Source organism: Anabrus simplex, chromosome 4 (genome assembly GCF_040414725.1).
Source record: "Anabrus simplex isolate iqAnaSimp1 chromosome 4, ASM4041472v1, whole genome shotgun sequence".
Classification (NCBI taxonomy): Eukaryota; Metazoa; Arthropoda; class Insecta; order Orthoptera; family Tettigoniidae; genus Anabrus; species Anabrus simplex.
Genome location: NC_090268.1, coordinates 369,436,381 through 369,444,975, shown reverse-complemented (window position 1 = coordinate 369,444,975; position 8,595 = coordinate 369,436,381). Strand labels below are relative to the sequence as shown.

Genomic DNA, 8,595 nt, shown 5'->3' with positions numbered 1-8,595 from the left:
GCAGTGTCCTAGAGCGTGGGACTTTTGGTCAGAGGATACAATTGGGGGAGGACCAGAACCTCTCCCAAGCGGCCTCACCTTTATGTTGAACAGGGGCCTGTGTGAGGATGGGAAGATTGGAAGGGACAGACAAGCAAGAGGGAAGGAAGCGGCCGTTGACTTAAGTTAGGTACCATCCCGGCATTTGCCTGCAGTAGAAGTGCGAAACCACGGGAAACCACTTCCAGGATGGCTGAGGTGGGAATCGAATCCCCTTCTACTCAAGTGACATTCTGTGGCTGAGTGGACCCCGTTCCAGCCTTCGAACCACTTTTTCAAATTTCGTGGCAAAGCCGGGAATCTAACCACTACACCACGGAGGTAGACACCTCTCAGCTGCCACGCTGTAATACAAACCTTACCACACCATTATTATTATTATTATTATTATTATTATTATTATTATTATTATTATTAATAATACTTCAGCGTATGGATTTTAGTGCCAGAGGTATCCGACGATATATTCGGATGGCCAGTTCTGTGCCGGTGTTCCTCAGTACACTCCAAGGGGATAAGTTATACAGCTGGTCTATATTTACCGCTGTGTAAGGGTTATTGTCTGTGGTTTGTGGTCATGATGATTATTGATTTAAGAGGAGGTACAACTGAGTAATCCTTCGCTATTAGTACTAATCAAAAGGAAAATGAGAGATTGGCAAAATGGTTTGCATTGAGGCCTTCGGTTGACAGGATCCTGGGTGCTAATTCCGGCCAGGTCGGGGATTTTAATCGCGTCTGATTAATTCTTCTGGCTCGGGGACTGGGTTTATGTATTTTCCCGAACAGTCTCCTCTTCGTATTCACGTGATACATCACACTACCAACCACCACACGAACACGCTATTGCCTCACATAAGGTTGGCGTCAGGATGGGCGTCCGGCCGTAGAAATTGGCCAAATCCACATGTGCGACAGCGTTCGCATCCGCGACCCCACAAGTGTAGGAGAAGTGGTAGAATAAGAAGAAGAAAAAGAAGAAGAGGAAGAAGAAGACGGAGACGCCGAGGTACCGCAATTTTGTCCCGCAGGAGTTCTTGCATTTGCCAGTAAATCTAGTGACACGAGGCTGGCGTATCTGAGCACCTTCAAATACCACCGTACTGAGGCAGGATTAAACCTGCCGTGTTAGAGTAGAGGGCCAGCACCTCAACCGTCTGAGCCACTCTGCCCGAGAGAAGAACGAAATTGGAAAAATCCGACACTTCCAAAAATAAAGGTATTGCCGTAAGAAAGGAAAGGGCCAAGACGGGCGTGAAAATGAAAGACTCCCCAGACTTTGCAAACCTAATATATTCGGGATCAGATGGGAACAAGGAAGGTCGGACAGGAAAGTTGAAAGTGACGAGCCTGGCACAATTTAGTGTGAGCTATGCCAGACGCAGCTTCAGGACTCATGGTCACCAACCCACCCTTCCAAGTGACAGCCCATAGGTCCTTTGTCTGTGGGTGTAGGTGTATTTGTACGGGTTAAGAATGGGCAGGAAGCGGCCTAGGCCTTCAGAATGGTACATACAAGTATTTGCCTGGAGTGGTAATGGAAAACCATGGAAAATCATTTCGAGGATGGCCTACGGCGGACTGACACCCACCTGTCTCTCGAGTACGGTGCTAGCAGCCGCAACTGGACTATCTCTCTCGGGATCACATCATCAGCTGGCAATAATGTACTAGATTTGTTACAATGTCATATTCCATGGTAAATGCGTAGCGTACTTGATTACACATCTGCTTCCTACGCTTAAGGCTGTGAGATCAAACCACAACATAGTTCGCGGGCATTGGAGAGTGGCTCATTGTATGAGACTCGTGTTGGTAGATTTACTGTTTGTTATAGAACGGAGTGCGTGGACCTGGCCGCTCTGCGTCGTAGCCTAAAACTTCTGAGTACCATCTCCCTCATCCTACGAGATAACGAGCAGTCAACAGACCTCATCATACGTTTCGTGAGAGATAATGACCTGTTTTATCGTGTATGAAAGTGAGTTTTCTGCATGACTGTTAATATTATTATTATTATTATTATTATTATTATTATTGTTATCGTGTTTTAGTGGATCGCAGAAAGAAGTGAGAGAAGACGCCGGGGTGAATGGGTTTATCTACAATATCAAAATTAATTTAAAACTTGAACTAGAGGTTGTTTTTCTTCAAAATAACAAACTTAACAAATTTTCACTTACAAGTTAGTGAACATAAGAACATGTCAGGTACAAAAGCAGTCTTTAAATGCCTTAGAAAATCCAAGATCAGTGAATTTTACAGATTGGGCTTCAAGCCCTAGATTAACAAGTTCTGAGCTGCATGCTCAAATTTGCAAAATTTACAATTCAAAATGTCCGCCTCTGTGGTGTAGTGGTTAGCGTGATTAGCTGCCACCCCCGGAGGTCCGGGTTCGATTCCCGGCTCTGCCACGAAATTTGAAAAAAGTGGTACGAGGGCTGGAACGGGGTCCACTCAGCCTCGGGAGGTCAACTGAGTAGAGGTGGGTTCGATTCCCACCTCAGCCATCCTCGAAGTGGTTTTCCGTGGTTTCCCCACTTCTCTTCCAGGCGAATGCCGGGATGGTACCTAACTTAAGGACACGGCCGCTTCCTTCCCTCTTCCTTGCCTATCCCTTCCAATCTTCCCATCCCTCCACAAGGCCCCTGTTCAGCATAGCAGGTGACGCCGCCTGGGCGAGGTACTGGTCATACTCCCCAGTTGTATCCCCCGACCAAGAGTCTGAAGCTCCAGGACACTGCCCTTGAGGCGGTAAAGGTGGGATCCCTCGCTAAGTCCGAGGGAAAAACCGAACCTGGAGGGTAAACAGATGATGATGATGATGGCAATTCAAAATGAGGAATAATTTAGGCAAGGGCCGAAATCCCACAATACAAGAGCACTTTGCTCCAATAGTTACAATCTTTAGCCTTCCAGAGGCACCCCTCACAATTACAGAAAACTTAAAATAGAGCTTACATCAAAATCTTAAATCTGTGGCCTCTCAAGGCGCGATTTAAAAATTGAAATAGTTTTACACAGGAGTATCTAGTACCCAACATACTGCGCCTTTGCAGAAAAATAACAGGTTAAATAAATGGCCCGAAACACAAACCGAATGGAGGCGTACACTTGCGCTCCTAGATAATGAAGAATTAAAAACCTAACAGGGCTCTCGGCCCGATGAATCAGGGGCTAGTCCCAAGCTACAGAGGTGACTCGCATGGAAATTAATACATTAAGGAAAGAAAACAGTTACGAAATCGTAGTCACCTCAAACCAAGATGAAGGGGAGCTCGAGAGGGTAACTCCTCTCTATCCCCGATTTACAGTTAAAGACTTTATGAAATGTTACATTAGCCGAAAGAAAATTTACATTTCAGAAAAGTTTAGTTACATAGTTAAAAATTCGGACCTTCCCCTCGGATAAGTCTTCGGAGGTAGCTACAGAAAAAGATAATTTAGGCGGCCATTACCTGGCTGATGTACTGCCTGCCGAATAATGAGGCGTCCCGCCTCCTGCCTTAACACACATACTCAGAAAGACGACGATCAAGAGACAAGGAAACTCGAAAAGCCGCAACTTACATACCCTCAGGGAAGGTTCGAGAGGATTCTGGACTAATCCGGGTACACCCTCTCATTTTTATTGGCTGAACCGAACAAGAAGCCTGTGATAGGCTGAAAATTAATTACAGGTAATTTTTATGGGCCAGATTCAAAACTGGCGGAATGAGAAGGAAGTGTTGCAAACCTATAATTACATTAAAACAAATGAAAGTTGAAAAAACCCATAAACATAAAATTTCTTTCAATAACAACTTCCTTTACCTTGCACCAGGGTGCATGACCATAGTTTTTGGTAGTGACATCTGTGAAAAAATGTCCAAACTTCTTGATGTACAGCAAAAACAAAACCAAGAGGAATCCAATCAGTTTAGGAAACTTCATAATAACACACTTACTTAATATTTCAGTAGTGACATCTTCTGATTAAAGTCTCAACTTTATGTAGTAGCAATTTCACATTTTGGTCGATAGAGGAGTTCATTGAGGCGCTTCTTTTGAATGTGCGGAGTTGAGGTGTACCTAATGGTACAATTATTATTATTATTATTATTATTATTATTATTATTATTATTATTATTATTATTATTTAATCAGTTTACCTTTTTTTGCTGGTGGCTTTACGTCGCACCGGCACAGATAGGTCTTTTGGGGACGTTGGGAGAGGGAAGGACTAGGAGTTGGAAGGAAGTGGCCGTGGCCTTAATTTGCCTGGTGTGAAAATAGGAAACCAAGGAAATCCATCGTCAGGGCTACCGACAGTGGGATTCGAACCCATTATCTCCCGGATGCAAACTCACAGCCGCGCGCCTCTAACCTTACGGCCAACTCGCTCGGTAATCAGTTTACCCTCCAGGGTTTTCTCTTCTCTCGGACTCAGCGAGGAATCCCACTTCTCAAGGGCAATGTCCTGGAGCGAGGGACACTCGGTATACAACTGGGAAGGCGAACCAGTACTTCGCCCAGGCGGCCTCATCTGCCGTGCTGAGCAGAGGCAGTGCGTGGGATGACAAGTTTGTAAGGGATAGGCAAAAAAGAGGGAGCGAAGTGGCCGTGGCTTTAACTTCGATACCATCCCGGCATTTGCCTGGAGAAGAAGTGGAAAACCACGGGAAACCACTTCCAGGATGGCTGAGGTGGGAATCGAACCCACCTCTACTCAGTTGACCTCCCGAGGCTGAGTGGACCCCGTTCCAGCCCTCGTGCCACTTCAAATTTCGTGGCAGCCCGGGCGTCCGGGTGTGGCAGGTAATCACACTAACCACTACTGAATCTGTAATAATTAAGAGGGGAATTCCTCAAGGCAGTATTATCGGACCTATATGTTTTCTTATATATATAAATGATACGAGTAAAGGAGTGGAATCAGAGGTAAGGCTTTTTGCGGATGATGTTATTCTCTATAGAGTAATAAATAAGTTACAAGATTGTGAGCAACTGCAACGTGACCTCAAAAAAGTTGTGAGATGGACAGCAGGCAATGGTATGTTGATAAACAGGGTTAAAAGTCAGGTTGTGAGTTTCACAAATAGGAAAAGTCCTCTCAGTTTTAAGTACTGCGTTGATGGGGTGAAAGTTCCTTTTGGGGATCATTGTAAGTATCTAAGTGTTAATGTAAGGAAAGATCTTCATTGGGGTAATCACATAAATGGGATTGTAAATAAAGGGTACCGATCTCTGCACATGGTTATGAGGGTGTTTATGGGTTGTAGTAAGGATGTAAAGGAGGGCATATAAGTCTCTGGTAAGAACCCAACTAGAGTATGGTTCCAGTGTATGGGACCCTCACCAGGATTACCTGCTTCAAGAACTGGAAAAAAATCCAAAGAAAAGCAGCTCGATTTGTTCTGGGTGATTTCCGACAAAAGAGTAGCGTTACAAAAATGTTGCAAAGTTTGAGCTGGGAAGAACTGAGAGAAAGAAGGAGAGCTGCTCGACTAAGTGGTATGTTCCGAGCTGTCAGCGGAGAGGTGGCGTGGAATGACATTAGTAGACGAATAAGTTTGAGTGGCGTTTATAAAAGTAGGAAAGATCACAATATGAAGATAAAGTTGGAATTCAAGAGGACAAACTGGGGCAAATATTCATTTAAAGGAAGGGGAGTTACGGATTGGAATAACTTACCAAGGGAGATGTTCAATAAATTTCCAATCTCTTCGAAATCATTTAGAAAAAGGGTAGGAGGACAACAGATAGGGAATCTGCCACCTGGGCGACTGCCCTAAATGCAAATCAGTATTGACTGATTGATACACCACAGAGGCGGACGTGTAGGCCTACGCTATCACCATTTCAAAACTTAGAAAAGAAGAATTTATAGGCAAACACTACATTCTGACTATGTTAGCGTCGGGGGTAGTGGCTCAGACGGTTAAGGCGCTGGCCTTCTGACCCCAACTTGGCAGGTTCGATCCTGGCTCAGTCCGGTGGTAGTTGAAGGTGCTCCAATACGTCAACCTCGTGTCGGTAAATTTACTGGCGCGTAAAAGAACTTCTGCGGGAATAAATTCCGGCACTCCGGCTTCTCCAAAAAACCGTAAAAATGTAGTTAGTGGGACGTAAAGCAATTATTATTATTATTATTATTATTATTATTATTATGTTTGTAACAAGAGTTCTGTCAACAGTTTAACACTTCCCGTACTACCGAGAACCAGGTGCGGTAACTATCTGAAGAACAGTTCTTGCTGTTCGTTCATTCTTCTTCTTCTTTCTTTCTTTCTTTCTTTTTTTCTTTCGATCTTAATCCGTTTACCCTACAGGATTGGTTTTTCTCCGAACTCAGCGAGGGTCCCAAATCTACCGCCTCAAAAGCAGTCTCCTGAAGCGTGAACTTTGTGTCGGGGGATAAAACTGGGGAGGAAGGTCAGTACCTCACCCAGGCGACCTCACCTGCTGTGTTGAATAGGAGCCTAGTGGGGGATGAAAGATTGGAAGGGGTGGACGAGGAACGGGGAAAGAAGCGGCCGTGGCCTTAAGTTAGGTTCCGTCCCGGTATTTGCCTGAAGGAGAAGTGGGAAACCACGGAAAACCACTTCGAGGATGGCACTGGAGGGATTCGAACACCCTTCTACGCAATTGACCTCCCAAGGCTGAGAGGACCCCGTTCCATCCCTCCTACCACCTTTCAAATTTCGTGGCAGAGCCGAGAATCGAACTCGGAACTCCCGGGGCAGCAGCTAATCACATTATCTACTTTATAATTTGGCTACATTCTCCTCTGAAAATGTACAGGTCTACAGGCTAAGGACGAACGGCTTTCAGAGTATGATGCTGTTGAAGTCTGCCGGTGTCCAATAAGCAGGTCAACTCGGCCACTCAACGCTATCTGGGCGTGGTTCATGTTACCGATTGAACGATGAAAGTATGCATATCTAACAAGAGTCATGGGTCGTGTATGTTCTAGCTGGAGGCGTAGCTCAGATGGTAGAGCGCTCGCTTAGCATGTGAGAGGTACCGGGATCGATACCCGGCACCTCCAGAAATTTTGAGAGAATTATATTTTCACCAATAAATACTCTCATTTCTTAATACATCATTATGTTCCGCGGCTATTACTACAATAAACTGTATATCTACTTTCTACTCAACAGAGCAGTGGCTTATTCACCAGCCGCTCACAAAGGAAGAATAAGAAGTGATCAGTCATCTCTGATCTGCATTTAGGTCGGCCTACCAGGGGACAGGTTCCCTATAAATTGTTTTCTTGTTTACCTTTTCTTAAATAATGTCAAAGAAGTTGAAAATCTATCGAACATCTCCTTTGGTGAATTGTTCCAATCCCTGTAACTATCTGAAACTTGGATAGCCTCAAATATGACGAACCTAGGTCCTCAAGGAGAGAATAAACAAGATCAGTTAGAAAACTCGAAAGTAAATGAACGTTAGTTACGGTAAACTACTGTTGATTATCCAGGAGCGGGAATGGGATCTTCCGCAAACATTGTTTGGAAGTCAAAATGTGTGAGTCGCACATACCCTCCCAATGGCTGTCAGAAACAAGTGTTATATCATGATGAAACGGGTGAGGAAGCTGAAGACTTCTTTAGGACCATAATTATATTTATTATCATTCATTCATTCTTTCTTTCTTTCTTTCTTTCTTTCTTTCTTTCTTTCTTTCTTCCTTTCTTAATTCGTTTACTCTTCAGGGTTGTTTTTTGCGCGGACTCAGCACGTGATCCCACCTCTACCGCCTCAAGGGCAGTGTCCTGGTGCGTGAGACTTTGGGTCCGAGATACAACTGGGAAGGAGGAGCAGTACCTCGCCCAGGCGGCTTCACCTGTTATGGTGAACAGGGACCTTTTCGGCGGATGTCCGACTCGTTGGCTGAACGGTCAGCGTACTGGCCTTCGGTTCAGAGGGTCCTGGGTTCGACTCCCGGCCGGGTCGGGGTTTTTAACCTTAATTGGTTAATTTCAATGGCACGGGGGCTGGGTGTATGTGTTGTCTTCATCATCATTTCATCCTCATCACGACGCGTAGGTCGCCTACGGGAGTCAAATATAAAGACCTGCACCTGGCGAGCCGAACCCGTTCTGGGATATCCCGGCACTAAAAGCCATACGACATTTCATTTTCGGCGGATGGGAAGTTTGTAAGGGATAGACAAGGGAGAAAGAAGGAAGCAGCCTTGGCCTTAAGTTAGGTACCATTCCGGCATTTGCCTGGAGGAGAAGTGGAAAACCGCGGAAAACCACTTCCAGGATGGCTGAGGATGGAATCGAACCCTCCTCTACTCAGTTGACCTCCCGAGGCTGAGTGAACCCCGTTAGGAAAAATTTGCATATATCGAATATGCCATAGAGCTGTTAGGGAACCTGCTACACCTGTAGTTCAACAAAGCACAATAATGTGGATATCGTTGAATCGTCCAGTTCCATGGCTAAACGATTAACATGCTTACCTCTACTTCAAGGGCACCCGGGTTCGATTCCCGGCTGGTCGGAGATTTTAAATTTAATTGGTTAATTCCCAATGGCTCGAAGTCTGGGTGCTTTTGCCTTC

General features: G+C 45.1%; 1 non-coding gene across 1 annotated transcript; it reads left to right on the top strand.

Moving 5' to 3' along the window:
- Window positions 1-6,996: 6,996 nt before the first annotated feature.
- TRNAA-AGC (transfer RNA alanine (anticodon AGC)) lies at window positions 6,997-7,069 on the top strand. Its single transcript has one exon. It is a non-coding gene; the product is annotated as a tRNA-Ala (tRNA).
- The last annotated feature ends 1,526 nt before the right edge of the window (window positions 7,070-8,595 follow it).